Source organism: Rattus norvegicus, chromosome 1, assembly GCF_021556685.1.
Source record: "Rattus norvegicus strain SHRSP/BbbUtx chromosome 1, alternate assembly SHRSP_T2T, whole genome shotgun sequence".
In the NCBI taxonomy this organism is placed as follows: Eukaryota; Metazoa; Chordata; class Mammalia; order Rodentia; family Muridae; genus Rattus; species Rattus norvegicus.
The window spans coordinates 248,769,857-248,787,446 of record NC_141534.1 but is presented as its reverse complement, the minus strand read 5'-3'; positions in this window follow the sequence as shown (position 1 = coordinate 248,787,446).

Below are 17,590 nucleotides of genomic sequence, written 5' to 3'. Positions count from 1 at the left end.
GGTCAACATGTGTACTTCCTTTAACAAAGATGCATAAGTTTAAACCAAAAATAAACAGAACAGGTCATACCCATGTATAGAAATACCACAGTGGAACCCTTAACATACACAAGTTATATGCAGTAATAATTATAATAACCCATACAAGGGGATCCACACCTATAATCTGGCTGTGGGAAGCAGGAGGATTATGGGTTTGTAACCAGCATGAGCTACATAGCAATTTCTAGTTAGTCCAGCTTCGGGTACGTGAAAAGCCTGTCCAAACAACTATAGTAAACAACACTAAATAAGAAATAAACGGGACTAAGTGATCTCAGATAACAAAGTATGATCTTAATTTTTAGTGTTTTTTCCAGAAATATGTATGAATATTTTTATCCAATCTGTCCATGAACTTCCCTGAGACAGAAGTCTATTCTACAAAACAATGTTGCTTGGGAAATAAAGTAAGGTTAATTCTATACCATGGGCAGAGTAAAATTAACTTAGCTAAAATATACTTTGGGGTAGCATTATGGAATAGCAGTGGCTCTCAGAGCTGCTGCCTCAGAGCGAGGCTGAGTCAGTGAACTATGGAATGGAAAGCATGTGGGCTCATCTTCCTTCTGTTGATGCTAGTCTGAAGACAGTTCCCTGCAGTCAAGGGAAAGTGTTAACTGTTCTTTTGAATTTCCCTTTTATTAAATTGTCACGCTTGTTCTTTGGTTTAAGATTGTGATGTTAAGTGGAAAACCTCACAGCTAGACTGTGAAAGCTTCAGAAATTTGGACTTGTGTGTTGTCGGATTTTAGGCTTTTGTTTTTTTCTTCCCCTTTGGAAGGGGTTCTGTTTCCCTTTGTTTCGCTTTGTGCTCTCATTCTGGAAGAACTAAGTGTGTTCTATTGCTCCAGTGACTTGTTGCCTCTGTCACTCCCCTTAGTTTCCGTAGGAATGGTGACCCAAGAAGCAAAGAATTTGACCCGAGAAAATAGCACGGGGATGAGAGAACCCGTTATGACCATAGGATTGCCCTGTGGGTCCAGGCAAGGGTGGGCTCTAACAGTTTCTGAGCCACACTTTCACCGGGGTCTCACAGGGCCCCACTGCTCTGAGCAATGGAGGCAAGGAGAGGGGGAAAGTCTCCTTCAGGCCTAGTGCTTCTCATGTGTTAACTTGACTGCTATTTCGCCAGCTTTGGACATAGTACAGATGAGGGACCAGAAACCTGGGGAACCACAGTGATAGTCAGAAGAACAGATATTTTGTATTCTGCCTTCTGTCTGTTTCCAAACTGTCCATTGTGTGATTTTCTCCTTTCTGGAGCCTGTGAAATAAATCTAGGACAGCTCTTATCTATGTTAGCTCTAAGCTCCTGTCTCTGGAGGCTCTCGGGTGACACCTACTGGCTCTCAAGGTTCTGGGGACACCTGAGGGACGTCTTAGGTCTTCTTAAGTCAATGTGACACACCTACTTGGGGGGGGGCTGTGACTCAGGTCTTGGTTTTTCTAGTTATAAGCTAGCCATTTGGTCAAGTCTTTATGATTTTGCATTCTCAGTTTCTTCACTGATGGAAGGGATTTAATGTGTGCTTCCCTGGGATTGCCACAGCAAAGAAATGATTTTTACAAGACCTTGCTCATGACCTGCCTCCTGTTATCCAATGTCTCCTCACCGAATATAAGAGCCTCCTCCTGAATCTGTCAGAAGGATCTTGGAAGGAAAGGATGAGAGAGAAAAACAGGCCTTCAGAGCTGGAGAACGGATATGATTATCTATAACCCAGATCAAGACCAGCTCCTCCATTGATTCTCAGCTTTGTGGATAAGACTAAGTGAAGACAGTGCCCACTGAGCCCTGGGCCTGTGTTCCTGGGACTCTCGTTGCAGAACAGGGTGAGTCTCAGAGCAATCCAGAGGCATAGCTCAGGTCTCTTTTCAGAAGTTGAGTCAGATATAAGAAGAATTAGCTTAACAAAAGAGCCCAAACTTTAAGTATTTAAACGATCACAAAGAACGCAGCTCTTTTTGTGACTCTTCTAAGTGTCATTAGTGATAGCACAGGCCTCGAGTGAGTGGTTGGCTTGTACATTGTCCAAGGTTCACTGATATATTACATTACCTAGATTACCCACACAACACTGAATCTGCTTAATCTTTTTTTTTTTTTTTTTTTTTTTTTTTTTTTAGTTCTTTTTTTCGGAGCTGGGGACCGAACCCAGGGCCTTGTGCTTCCTAGGTAAGCGCTCTACCACTGAGCTAAATCCCCAACCCCTTAATCTTTTTTTTTAACTGTGAACACACTATTCCTCCATCACTTCTTTCAACAAGTATATGTCCTCCATGTGAAACACAGCATGACACTAGACATTCATCTAAAAGGAGACCTGCAGAGTTCCTGTCCTCAAGCCTCACACAATCCTGATGCAGAGTATGGGGAAGGGCCAGGCCAGTCTAGGGGGCAGCAACAGCCCCACAGATTTTCCGACTAATTTGTTGGTTAAGTTTATGCTTAAGTCTCTATAACTGTCTTAGTCTGTCCCATGGGCTATCCCCAGGGCTTAGCTTTCCTCCTCCTATTAGCTGTAGCATACATCAGCTGATGTAGCAGTGGACAGCTCCCCTCTTGGCCATTTTGCTTCAGAAAGAGTAGGAACAACCCTTCTTGCTTTACCTTCCAGTCCTCAGAAAGAAGTTGTGAAGGGTTTCAGGACATCAGAGATGAGGAGGAGAATGACAAATAAGGACAGTGGACAAGAAGAAGGCACCACACTCACTGCCTCTCCCACTGAGCACTGCGCTAAGAGCCTTAGAATGTACCACACTCCATCCCTCACTCCTCACAGCAGCCCTCAGAGGTGTGCACTGAGCGTGTGCCCATCTTCTCAGTAAAGAAAGTCGTGGGATCAACCATTCACAAACCTAGCAAGGCAGAAATAAGATTTGAACCCAAGGAGATATAATTGGTCATTTCTTGTCTTTCTAAGAGCATATATTCATTTACTTGTCTGTTGATGTGTGTCCACATGTCACAGTGTATGTGGGAGGAGTCAGTTCTTTCTTTCTACCTTCTGGGTCCCAGGGATGGAACTAAGGTCACCAGGTTTGGTGGTAAGCAGTGTTACCAGTTGAGCAACCTTGCAAGGTCTGGCCATTTTCCATTAAGTCCATTTTTTCCCTTTTTTAAAAGTCCCCCTAAGGATGAAGGTGACACTATTCCTAGCAAGGGTTTTTGGGTAGAATAAAGACCGATATCCTCGGTAGGAGTTATCAACGGCACGAACTACAGGAGGAAACAAAAAGTGCCACTCTTTCAACTTGCCACACCTTGTCCTGGCCTTTGTCAAGTCACAAGCCAGTGCCCACACCCCTGTCTTGCATCCTGCAGCTCCAGGACTTTGAGTTAGCCTGCTCAGGGGCTACTTTTTTATCCCCTCTCTGCTTCTTGCCATCAGCATTCTTAGTTCTCCAGAAAGCCACAATGGACACAAGCAAACATATGTTCACACATAAAATTAAAAACTAAATCTTTTTAAAGGAAAGAAAGAAAAGAGGAAGAAGGAAGGAAGGAAGGAAGAGGAAGATCTTCTCTTGTCCCTTCCGTTGCTCTTTCTTCTTCCTTGAAGCTGTTAATCAGCTCAATGGCCCCCCTCTTTCACGCTCTTCATAGTGAACACTGCCTTCCCACAGGCCCAGCTGTAACACAACCAGCACCGTAGACTGGAAAGTCTGAAATCAGAAACCAAAGTAAATCTCTCTTCCTTTACATTGTTGTTTGTATCACATAATCAAAGGCTCAGGACCAGAGGCCATACCTTGGCGTACAGCCCCGAGTCCAGAACAGATGTGAATGAATTTGAAAGGTTAAAAGCTGAGGCTTTGGCTTTGCTCACATATGAATTAACCGGTCTTAGAGAGCTGCCGTTAGGATGTTTGTTCTCTAGCTCCCGCATGATGCAGGTGCCGTCACCTCTCCTCTGAACCACACTAGTAAACCAAGTAAATCCTTGACACATACCCATTCGTGTTTGCATAAAGGTCAGACCATTGACCTTTTAAAAAGCACACAGAGAACTCTGATATTTCTAGAGTTCAGACACACTTTAAGAGAAGAGAAGGCCTCTTAAGTTGGGATTTATTTTTCTTGTGAACTCTAGATTTTCCCCATTTCAACAGTAACAGTTTTAAAACATCAGTGGTAAGAACCACGGACTCTGTTAGCTAGAGATCTTAGATCTTCCACGATCAGACCGACCCTGAAGCAACCATGAGGTTGCATGTTGTCCTTCCTTCCTTCCCTCCCTCCTTCCTTCCTTCCTTCCTTCCTTCCTTCCTTCCTTCCTTTTTCCCATTTCTTTATATTCTGAGATGCTTATTCTGGGCCCGTTATTGATTCGTTTCCTCTCAGGTGATGGAGGATCCCACAGGACATTAGAAGTTGCCTATAGTGGGCCATCCTAGGCTATTTGCACTTAAACAGAGGACTGGTACTTTAACCTCATTAGCTTCTGTACTTGATTTCTTGTGCTGGCCTCTATGATCCTAAATTACTAGTACCAGAAATTTTCTGGTTGTATGTTAAGATTAGAATAAGGTATTTGTTTGGGTGATCAATTACTCAGGAAATGTTTAATCCAAAAGAATGAAACCTTAACTGTAGCAGACTCAAGGACAGTAGAGAGACGGTGACACCTGGCTATGTCGATGAGCTTTTGCTCCGTCCTTTACTCCCTTGTACAGATTACTTGGTTTTATGGAGTCTCCTCATCTGTGACTATAAATTATGACTTGCAGAAGAATTGCGAGGTCTAAGAAATATCACATCCTTAATCCTAGCACTCGGGAGGATAGGCACATGGAGGATCATGAGTTCAAGATCAGCCCGGACTACCTAGCAAGACCATATCTCAAAAACAAAACTGCAAAGAGGCATTAACTGAGTTGCTGTGAAGAACTTCAGGTCTTACCAACTTGAAGTGCAGGAGATGTCGGAGGTCCTCCAGAAAGCACACCCTGAAACTACTCTAATTATATTGATTAAGTGCCACCAGCAATCACAATTATTGATTTCAACCTCAGGCTATAAGCACTTGCTCTCTAGTTACCTTAAATTCCTCTCACCACCCATCTGGTCCCCCCAACCCCCGTTTCTAATTAAAAATTGGAAGTTGCATGAAAATTCGACAGGAACGGTTTCTATGAAATGTTTTCCCCAGAGGAGCAGATTGTGCTGCTCCTGGACTCAGCTCTCAAACTAATTCAACTCTTCGTACAGAAATGTGGAAAGCAAAAATGGAGCTGTGATGAACCCTGCCAGTTGGACCGCCTCGTGCTTCTGACTCACTTCAGAACTGTTATCATGTCAACAGAAACATCCCCTCTACACCCTTCCCAGAGTTTTGCAAAGAGATGGGGTTAGAAAATCAAGGTCTGGAGAGAGGCTCGTCACTAAAATTGTGATCGGGCTAAAAGACAAGGTAGCACCGCACCTTGGCACCATAGACTTGTGGTCGAAGGGAAGAAATCACCATGGGAAAAAAATCCATGTGCCTCAAGTGATGTAGATACATAATAGATAGTACCCACTACTTATCAAGCATTTAATACACACAATTATGTAATATGTATAATGATTGTTTTATTAGTACGAATAGGTTAATTTGCGCTTTAAAAACCCCAAATCCCCAAATTTCAGTGGTTTTCTATCATAGCAGCCGATTTCTCATACTATATAGTATGAGCAAGAGGAAGGAGAGAAACTCAAGTTGCTGCTTGAGAAACTCCAGCTGCCCTCGGACCCTGGAATCATTAACTGCATTGTTTGCATAGTGATGGACAAATTTGCAAAGAAAGGAATGCAGATGGCAAGGACCAGTTCCATAAACCCTAAAGAAATAGAAGCAGTCACCAAAAGTCTCCAAAAAAGAAAAAAGCCCAGTGCAGAATTCTATCAGACCTTCATAGAAGATCTAATACCAATACTGCACAAACTATTCCACAAAATAGAAACAAAAGGAACACTACTCAATTCCTTCTATGAAGCCACAATTACACTTATACCAAACCACACAAAGACCCAACAAAGAAAGAGAACTTCAGACCAATTTCCCTTTTGAATATCGACACAAAAATACTCAATCAAATTCTTGCAAACCGAATCCAAGAACATATCAAAATGATCATCCATCACGATTAAGTAAGCTTCATGCCAGGGATGCAGAGATGGTTCAATAAACAGAAATCCATCAACATAATCCATTATATAAACAAACTAAAAAAAAACCCACATGATCATTTCGTTAGATGCTGAGAAAGCATTTGACAAAATTCAACACCCCTTCATAGTAAAAGTCTTGGAGAGATCATAAATTCAAGGCCCATACCTAAACATAGTAAAAGCCATATACAGCAAACTAGTAACCAACATCAAACTAGATGAAGAGAAACTTGAAACAATCCCACTAAAATCAGGGACTAAACAAGGCTGCCCACTCTCTCCCTCCCTATTCAATAAAGTATTCAAAGTCCTAGTCAGAGCAATTAGACAACAAAAGGAGGTCAAAGGGATACAAATTGGAAAAGAAGAAGTCATAATATCACCATTTGCAGATGATATGATAGTATACTTAGGTGGTCCCAAAAATTCCACTAGAGAGCTCCTACAGCTGATAAACAACTTCAGCAAAGTGGCTGGATATAAAATTAACTCAAACAAATCAGTAACCTTCCTCTATGCAGAGGATAAACAGGCTGAGAAAGAAATTAGGGAAATGACACCCTTCACAATAGTCCCAAATAAAGTAAAATACCTCAGTGTGACTCTAACCAAGCAAGTGACAGATCTGTATGACATGAACATCAAGTCTCTGAAGAAAGAAATTGAAGAAGACCTCAGAAGATGGAAAGATCTCCCATGCTCATGGATTGGCTGAATTAATATAGTAAAAATAGCCATTTTGCCAAAAGCAATCTACAGATTCAATGAAATCCCCATCAAAATCCCAAGTCAATTCTTCAGGAAGAGAAATTTGCAAATTCATTTGGAATAACAAAAAACCCAGGACAGCAAAAACTATTCTGAACAATTAAAGAACTTCTGGAGGAATCACCATCCCTAACCTCCAGCTGTATTACAGAGCAATTATGATTAAAAAGAAAAACTGTATGGTATTAGTACAGAGACAGGCAGGTACATCAATGGAATAGAACTGAAGAGCCAGAAATGGACCCACACACCTATAGTCACTTGATCTTTGACAAAGGAGCGAAAACCATCCAGTGGGGGGAAAAATAGCATTTTTAACAAATGGTGCTGGTTCAACTGGTGGCCAGCATGTAAAAAAATGCAAATGGATCCTTTCTTATCACCTTGTACAAAGCTAAAGTCCAAGTGGATCAAGGACTTCCACATAAAACCAGACACACTGAAACTAATAGAGAAAGTGGGGGAAGAGCCTTGCACACATGGGCACTGGGGCAAATTTCCTAAACAGAATACCAATGGTTTAGGGTTGGGGATTTGACTCAGTGGTAGAGCGCTTGCCTAGCAAGTGCAAGGCCCTGGGTTCGGTCCCCAGCTCTGAAAAAAAGAAAAAAAATGGGGTACAGAGATAAAGAATTCTCAACTGAGGAATACTGAATGACAGAGAATCATCTAAAGAAGAATTCAACATCTTTAGTTATCAGGGAAATGCAAATCAAAACAACCCTGAGATTCTACCTCACACCAGTCAGAATGTCTAAGATCAAAAACTCAGGTGCCAATGGATGCTAGGGAGGATGTGGAGAAAGAGGAACACTCCTCCATTGTTGGTGGGATTGCAGACTGGTACAACCATTCTGGAAATCAGTCTGGTGGTTCCTCAGAAAATTGGACATTGAACTGCCTGAGGACCCAGCTATACCTCTCTTGGGCATATACCCAAAAGATGCCCCAACATATAAAAAAGGCACGTGCTCCACTATGTTCATAGCAGCCTTATTTATAATAGCCAGAAGCTGAAAAGAACCCAGATGTCCCTCAACAGAAGAATGGATACAGAAAATGTGGTATATTTATACAATGGAGTACTACTCAGCTATTAAAAACAATGACTACATAAAATACTTAGACAAATGGATAGAACTAGAAAATATCATCCTGAGTGAGGCAACCCAATCACTAAAGAACACACATGGTATGCACTCACTGATAAGTGGCTATTAGCCCAAAAGCTCAAAATATCCAAGATACAACTCATAGACCACATGAAACTCAAGAAGATGGAAGACCAAAGTGTGGATTCTTCAGCCCTTCTTAGAAGGGGAACAAAAACACTCACAGGAGGAAATACAAAGACAAAGTGTGGAGCAGAGACTGAAGGAAAGGCCATCCAGAGTCTGCCCCACCTGGGGATCCAGCCAATCCATATGCAGCCACCAAACCCAGACAATATTGCTGATGCCAACAAGTGCATGCTGACAGGAGCCGGATATAGCTGTCTCCTGAGAAGTTTTGCCAGAGCCTGACAAATACAGAGGGGGACACTTGCAGCCAACCGTTGGACTGAGAACAGGGTCCCCATTGGAGGAGTTAGAGAAAGGATTGACGGAGCTGAAGGGGTTTACAACCCCATAACAACAACAAGAACAACATCAACCAGACAGGACCCCCCCACCGGAGCTCCCAGGGACTAAACCACCATCCCAAGAGTATACAGGGATGGACCTATGGCTCTTGCCACATATGTATCAGAGGATGGCCTCATCAGGCATCAATGGGAGGGGAAGCCCTGGGTCCTGGCAAGGATTGATGCCCCAGTATAGGGGAATGTCAGGGCGGGGAGGTGGGAGGGAGTAGGTGGGTGAGTGGGTGGTTGAGGGAGCACTGTCATAGAAGCAGGGGGAGATATCGGGTTTCTGGAAGTGAAACTGGGAAAGGGGATAACATTTGAAATGTACGTAAAAAATATCCAATAAAAGGAATACATTTTTAAAAATATATTCTTTACTAACCAAGAAGGATGAGCTTTAAGAGGGTTCACTTTCTTCATCTGTCACCTCCCTGATTATCCTAGATCCACTCCAGGATGCTTTCCAGGGCTCCTAACGCATCTTTAGCAGGTTCCTGTCATAGAATCAGTCCATGCTATACAGACTTGCCTCGGAGGTTCTCCTTTATGGATTTGAAACACTGTCCATTCCATGTGCCATTTTAAGTCATTAGGCCACTCTGAGGCCATCACTGGTCTGAAGGGCACTGAAACCATATCAGTGGCTTCTATTACTTTCTCTGAGCTTAAAATTGATATAGATAGTGCACACTCGGGGCTTTGTGTCGTGCCAGAGACAATGGAGACTGCTTTTAATTTTGATCCCTCTTTTCTCTGTTCAGTCCATGACGGTGTTAGAACCTTCAGTGTCCCTGCCTTCCTGTATCTTGGGTGTCCACATTACCTGATTGTTGATGAACCTACATGATGAAGGTTGCTCATGTTCTGGGTTTCCTGTTCCTGTCTTAGGTCAGTTTCCCTTTTCTCCACGTTCATCTTCCTTTCCATTTCCACGGTTCTGCTTAAGTGTTAGCCCCTTGAACTTGAGCACAGGAGTCCCAGGTTTTATGGGAGGGAGAATACTGAAGCAGGATTCTGAGGATGGGGTAAGTTGGATGCTGTACAGAGTAGACTGGATGCTGCATCTGCTAATCTAATCATAGACATGCTTGGAGGACAAAGGGGCTTTATGTCAGTTTGTGAGGGAGGGGAGAGAGAGAGAGAGCAAGGAGAGAGAGAGAGAGAGAGAGAGAGAGAGAGAGAGAGAGAGAGAGAGGCGTTTAAGCTATTAAACTATTAGGATTTTGGGACTGACTAATCTTTCTGGTTTCTTCTGTGAACTGTAACTAATTGACAGTTAACCATTCTAGACTCTGCTTCTAGAACTCTGAGTCCTATTCGCAAGACAAGTAGCTATGAAGAGCAAGACAAAGTGTCCCCCATCAGCAAATTAAAATGTCAGAGTCACGGTTTAAACAGCAAGACACGTGTGGGGCATGCCCACGAAGTCGACAAATTCAAACAACTTTAGTCTTCTTCCTCAGCTCCTTCCTCCTCATGGTGGTGCACTGAAGTCTTGCTGTAATTGCACGAAGAGTGCCACTGTGTGGGGGAGCATTCTGGAAGAGGCTGGGAGAAGGCAGGGGAGCCAGGCAGGCAGAGTGGTTCCTGCCCTCAGGGAGCTTTGACGCTGTAGCCAGAAGCTTTGATTGTGTTCTAAGAATTCTCTTTGCAGGCTCCTGGCTGCATTAGGAGGAACTCGAAAGCTGATTTAAAATAATTTCCTACCAAGGGAACAGAGTGGGAATCCGGATGGATGGAGAATTGTTAATTTGACATTTAAGATTGAGGGACAAGTGGGTATTTGTCTCATCCCCTCGGGTTTTTTTTCTCCGTGGGAGAGAAGCAGCCAGCCTCACTGATTGTCAAGTGTTAATGGGAACCCTTCCATTTTTCCCTATTGAAAACATGTAATTTAATGTGAAGCTTCTATTGGTGGGCCGTGAGCAGGCAGAATTCTCAGGATAATGAACTTGATTTTCCACTTGAAATGCAATCCGCATTCACGAATTATCTTTTTATAAGGGAGACATGGAGCAAAGTGGCTCACCCATACATCTCAGTTGACCTCACAAACACCTCTGAAGAGAGCGTCATTACCTATCTTTTATAGACAACAAGGGGAAATGGTAGCCTGGGGCTCTGGACTGTGCCAGTTCACTTCTGGTAGATGAACAACTTGTTATTTCGTTTCCCTTGGTCGAATTGTTATAAACATTGCAACATTAACACCTGCATGACATTTGCACGACTCAGCGCTTCGCAGCCTGGTCACGTGTCTTCTGTGGCTACTCTGCTAACCCTGTGTGCTTCATCTGTAACAATGGGTAAGCCCAGATCTCTGCAGCCCAGCTTGCTTTTGTCCTAGACTAAATCGATAGCAATCCAGCCTCCAGAAGTCTAATCTATTTCTTTATTTGCAGAGTCTCTCTGGGGTGACACCCTTGGCCAGAGAAGACAACACTGGCACTCTCCTGTCAGAGTCCGAAAGCTCAAGATGTAGATGCTGTTACCACCTTGCCTGGGGCTTCCTGCTACTTGGCTGTCTTGAGTCAACAATAGCCAAGGGGACAGAAGAAAGAGAGAAAAGTTATATCTATATGTTTGAACAGTGAGTTGTGGATGTTTTCAAAAACCCCAGAAAACAGCCCAAATGAAGCAGGGAGGTGGTGTGTGGGGGTGGTGGAGGGGGGCAGCAGATGAAGCTGGCAGCAGGTGCTTACTTAATTGCTCCAGCTGCTGCCAAGTGTTTGGCACAATTTCCCCTTCATTTTTCAGTTATTGGCCCGGGAGCTGGTTTTACGTTTCAGCTGTAACATGGTAGGCACCCCCTCCCCCCTTCCTCCCATTTCGACAGGAAAGCAAGCAGGCAGCTTTTCTTTCAAAACTTGCCAATACGTCCAGTCCCTTAGATGTGTTATTATTTTTATTTGCCTCAAAACGACACGTTAGCTATAGAAGGGGAAATTAGCGTAAATGTAATTTGATGTTTGATTTGGTCTCGCCCGGGTTGCTACGGTCTGAAACTTTAATTTGCCTCCAATGGTTTGATCCGATGCTTCCGACTCATCTTGTGATTCTGATTTCTGAATTGTGTATCTGAGCCTGTCACCTCCTCAGCCATTCTCTCTTTAAAAGGTGGTTTGTTAAATTCCCCCACTGGTAGGGCACATTCCGTTTTGCCGTTTGGCTCCCTTTAAATCTGGAAGATAACCATTGCAAAAACACTGGCTTTGGGTTACTGTACGGGTCGTCATACAGCAAATATTTATGAAAACTAAAGACCATGTTGAAATCTCAGTAGGAACAATGTGCTAAAACCAGGCCAGGCAACCAGGAGGAATTTAAAAATACATAAGGGATGGTCGTTCCCTCTCAGCAGGTTTGATCCCTAATGGAATGGACGCTGGAGATGAGGCAAACACAGCCCAGAGAGAACCACCATTGTGACGCATTAGAGAAGCACCCATGACGATCAATCACTGCTGATGGTAAATACAACATAGAGGCTATGAAAATTCTTCATTTTCTCCCCTTCTTAAACTAATCCTGCTTACACAGTGCTGTTTTGACTGTTGAATTGATGGAGGTGTTGAATTGTGGATATTGGATTGTGACTCACTGTGGGCACTTTTAATCAGACCAGGGTCCAGGGTATTCTGAGTTTAAAATATTTTCGTTTTGGACTTTCGCTGTTGTATTCCAAGAAGAGGGAAGAGGAAGTTGGTGTCATGAGGGAGTTAGGAGACCAGGGGTCTCGGTTTATTTTCACATCAGCCGCTTAGGGCTTTGGTTCCTCATGCCTTAGCCTGAATTAGGTTCCCATCAGTGTGAATGATGTGAGTGTGATGTCTTAAACTTTATCCTGGGTGGGTCTAGTGTCCCTCACAAAGAGCAAAGGAAACCCAAGGCCCAAGGAACTGTACCAGGCACCAGAAAGACAAATGAAGAGTCTTTGGGCTTCTGAGTTCTCAATTTTAAATCCCAACCTCTGTAGAAAGCCTGGAGGTCAAAGCCAGCCAGGTTTGAATAAGTCAGATTTCCTTCTAATTCCCAGTGGGTGTTACATTGGCCTTTAAGAGTATTAAAGTGTGATCTGGACAAAACCAAAACAGAACAAAAAAACAAGCAAACAAACAAAACACGAAAATCCACAGGTGTCAAAAACATCAGTGCTGGTTCAAGTGTATGCTGAACCGAAAAGCCCTGAAGGTGAGTGAGTTATAACACTTCTGTTCCTACAGAAGGAAGTGGCACAGGGTATGGAGGGAGGAGGGCTTGTTTCTCTCCATGGCCTTTTCATGTTCAATACCATAGGCAGCCGTGACCCAAGCCCTGATTAAACACGAACCCATATGTTGCAGCTGGTCTCCAAGGAGTCCACCTCCCTTCTGACCCTTCCCACCCAGGTGACGGTCTTGCCTCTCCCGTGGATCCTTTCACCTTGTAGGCTCCCCAGGCAGTCATTTACCGTGTATCTTTGCCACCTGCCATAGTTAATCACAACTCTATTTTTTATCGTGTGTGTGTGTGTGTGTGTGTGTGTGTGTGTGTGTATAAGATTACAGCATGATGCTTTGTTGTGATCCCCAAAATTAAGAAAAGTAGCATGTTCACTCCCTTCAGTTATATTTTTATGTGTGTGGGTCCACATGTACACATAAGTAGAAAGCACCTTAAAAAAAAATCTGTATTCTTACCCGATTTTCAATACACAATGCACTATAACTAGTCATGATACCATAAGATCTCGAGATGTAGGAGTCAAGTGCTGTCTCCAGCTCAGTGGGTCTTAGGCCTAAAGCAGACAAGAATCACCTGAAGGATTTGTCTAAACACAGACTGGGGGCTGGGAACTCGACTCACCGGATCAAGTGCTTGCTGCAGAGGCGTGTGGCTGTGAGTTCAAATCCTCGGCATCCATGTGGTCAGGAAAGTGTACACCAGCGACCCTAGTGCTGATTGGGGAGAAGCAGGCCAGAAGCAGGCAGATTCCCAGAGCTCGCTGGCCAGAAAGTCTTGCCATCGAGCTCTGGGTCTATCGAGAGACCCTGTTTCAAAAAATGAGATGAGACTTCTAGACGCTACAGAGGTACCTATGGATGTGTACACACGCTAACACATACATACGCATGAAACCAAAACAGTCCCCCCACCCCCGACACAAATGGCTAGACATGCCCTCCGGAGATTCCAATGCAGTAAGACTAGGGTGTTGCCTCCAAGTGCGCATCTAACGAGCTCCAGGATGGTGTTTGTTCTGGGGTCACACTGGTGGCTGTTGCAATAACTCCTTCCTGGAAGTTCAAGAACAGAGGAACTAGCGTCTCCTAAGTCCTGTTCGCTTCCTTGGTGTCTGCACCATGGAAACTTGACTGGTACCTTCTTCCAATCACCCTCTAGTTGTTGTTATTACATTAAACATTCAGTGTGACCACTCTGTCATCTGACCACCTTTCCTTGTGTTGCAAGTTTTCCTGAACTTGAATTTATGATCTTCATATGCTCTGTTGAGTCTTTATCCATGTTATTTCCATTTTAATTCCTAGGAAATCTCCTCTTCTTCTCATACCCAATGGTGTTTCTTTTTTAGTTTAAGAAACACACACACAAACACACACACACACACACACACATGCGCGGGCACGCTTGTGCACGTGTGTATATGAGAGAGAGAGAGAGAGAGAGAGAGAGAGAGAAGTCAGATGTAAAGCCACAGCATATGTGCAGATGTCAGAGAACAATTTTTTTCCTTTTTAAAAATTTTTACTAATTAAATCTGTGGACATTACATATATATGCATGAATCAAATGCATTCTAATTGTCCCCATCTCCCACTCTGTCAACATCCCCTCCTCCCTATAAATTCCATTCCCACATTGAAAGACATTTTGTGATACCTTCTCAATGGAAAGAATGCTCATGTTTATGGCTTCATGATTTTTACACTGATTCATTTCACTCCCTTTCGTCCATGTTCATGCAGTAGCTTACTTAGCCTGTTGATAGTTTTAACTGCTTCTTTTTGAAACATTTTATTTCATTAAGTATTCTTTAACATATATGGAATTAATAGTTAAAGACATTTCATTGCTGTTTACAAAGCAAGGAAATGTCCTATTTTTGAAGGAAAAAGCCATATATAGAGTTATATAGAGTTTCTGGTCTTCAGAAAAAAAATGTTAAGGTGATTCTTAAATATTTCTACCACCAACAGTGAAATCTTTCTTATGTCAGACTTATATATCTCTCATGCAGGTAGAGTAGAAAACAGCCAACCACCGATGTTTACTAACATAAGCAGGCCTGTTTCAGAAGCCGATTCTACTGTACACAGTTCTGTGACTTAGAGTGAGACACTTAATCTTTGTCAGAGGACAATTTTATGGAGACAGTTTTCTCCCGCTCCCTCCTTCTACCTTTACCTGGGTTCCAGGGATCAAACTTAGGCCGTAAAGCTTGCACAGAAAGCATGCTAACTCATTGAGCCATCTCATTGGCCCCCCGATGAATTTCCTTCTGACTGTTAGTCCTCTGATCTAATTGTTTGCAGGCAGATGCTAAACACTTCATAGCATACAGAGATATCTTATGTGAAGGTTATCCTAAGTCAACCTTGTGAATGAATTAAGTATTGCTTTATGAATGAAAACAGGCTCAGAGAAAATAAGTAATTTGCCTAATAACCACACATTTTAAACACTTCAATCGCAGGAATTTCACATATCCATGGAGGATAGATGCCAATCCCTTGGAGGCTGACTAAAACTGCATGTAACACACAACCTTATGTTTGTTTGCTGTGCTTTTGCCTTGTACGATAAATAATAAAAGAGAGCCACCATAACTGTACTGCGAAAGACGTGATATGTTTATAAACTGAGGGTTTCAGCACTAGATGTATAAACTGAGGACCTGACCATGCTGAATTATGGTTAAGGGGAAGGTTTTTATTGTAGAAAGGAGGGAGAGTACAGCCAGAGGCATCTGGAAGAGTCCAGAGCAGAGAAAGAAATTAGCACATTAACCATGGCCAGCAGGCGAGAGAGAGAGAGAGAGAGAGAGAGAGAGAGAGAGAGAGAGAGAGAGAAGCAGGGAGAGGGAGAGAGGAAGACAGAGAAAGTGTGGACAGAGGACAAAGGTGAAATAGCAGGGTTGTGAGGAGAGATGAGGAGCTGGGGGAGGAAAGCCCATGAGCGGGAGAAGGTCAGGGTAAGGGGTGGCAAGAGACAAGCCAACAGGCCAGCAGGCACTCTGAAATATCTAACAGCTTCTAGTGATACTGAGGGTACCAGAGGCCAGCACGCACTTTGGTGTGCTAATGGGCACCGTGAGTAGCCCTTCTGCCGGAGGTAGAAGTTTCTTTGGTAGAGGAGAACTGGCTCCACAAATTCCTGAGGAATGTTGGCTTTGTTTAATGTCAAAAACTTGGGTCTGACAATGTGAACATGGTCTCTCACCCTCGAAAGCCCCTCTGGATCTTTCTGACTTGAGGTTTGGACCTCCCCCCACCCCCCCCCCCTTTTCCTTAGCAAGAATTTTTACCTTTTTACTTAAAGGAGCCACCTCTCTGCTTCCCTTTGGCAGGCCTGGACCGCCAGCATCAATACTCTAGCACTCTGGAGACTTGGAAAGTAAAACAAAGGTTGCTTGAACGCAAACACTCTGCCACAGCGTTTTATCTGATAGTGGGGGTGCGCGCTCCACTCAGTGACTGACAGGCAAGTAACATATACAGTGTGCACACGTTGGATGGAGGGACATATCCCACAACCGGATGGAGCCAGTGAATGATACGAGGACATGATTGCCCTAAGGTATGGCTGAGGAGAAGGTTTTAATGTAGACGTGAGGCAGAGTACGGCCAGAGGCATCTGGGAGAGTTCAGATCAAACCAGGCCATAAGAGGAAAAAACAAGGGGTGGAGGTGAGAGGGAAAAAGAAGAGTGGGGACAATCAGACTAAGAGAACCAAGAGCAAGTCAAGAGAGACAGAACAACCAAGAGGGGCTGAAATGCCAGGGTTCTATAGGAGAGAGAAGCTGGCAGGGAAGGGAGTCAAGCCCCAGGACTATAGAGGTTTAGGGTAGCGGTATAGTGAGAAGAGCTGAGAAGAGCCAAGACTCTGTAACTGGGACTTACAATACTGAGAGAACCCAGAGGTCAGCATGTGCTTTGGTTTGCTGCCATTTGTCCCTGAGTTTCTCTGGGACCTGACAGCCAGGTAGGCTGAGGTTTTATTACACTACTCACCATGATGAACAATTTAGAACTCATCAATTATTCATGTCTGGGATTTTTCCATTTAACATTTTGTGCAGCAAGTTGTGTAGGTAAGTAAATCATGGACAACAGAACTCCGGAGGCTGCAGCGGGAGAACTCCTGAGTGCCTATTAAATGACTTGGTTCTGGTTCCAATGGCGGAGGTTCTGAAGTGGGCACTGCCAGCACCTACTGAATTCTTACCAGCTCCGAGCGACTCTAACGTGGGTGTTCTCAGAACCACATTTTGAGAAACAGTCCTCCGTATTGACATAATTGGCAGCATCCTTCCTTTAAACACTTCCCTTTGGTTGCTATGATACACCCCTCCTCCCCAAGTTCTGTGGGCTCTCTAATTCTGTTCTCCATCTCCCACTTCCTCTCCAGCCTGTACCACTGTCCCCAGACTCTCTGCTCCTTCCTCCGCTGTCTGTCCCCTGGGGCATGGCTCCAACTTGGGCAGATGGTCCAACCTTGCCCTGGTGAGTGCCAGCCTCCTGGTGAGATCCGTGGATTTTGGAACAGAGTTGTACTTCATTCAGCCTGGGTCCAGGACTTAGCTGTGAAGAAGGTGATATTGACGCTGCTGCTCCAATCACCCCCACCCTGCTCTGGGCCTTTCCTCTTCCATTAAGATCTCCTGCTTTGCAGTTTTCTAATCAAATTAGTTCCGAGGGAAGAGCTGATCTGTTTACACGGTCACACTAATGTGCCAACTCTCCCAGTCACTGGCATTTGCAAAGCCTTTTTCCGTCTT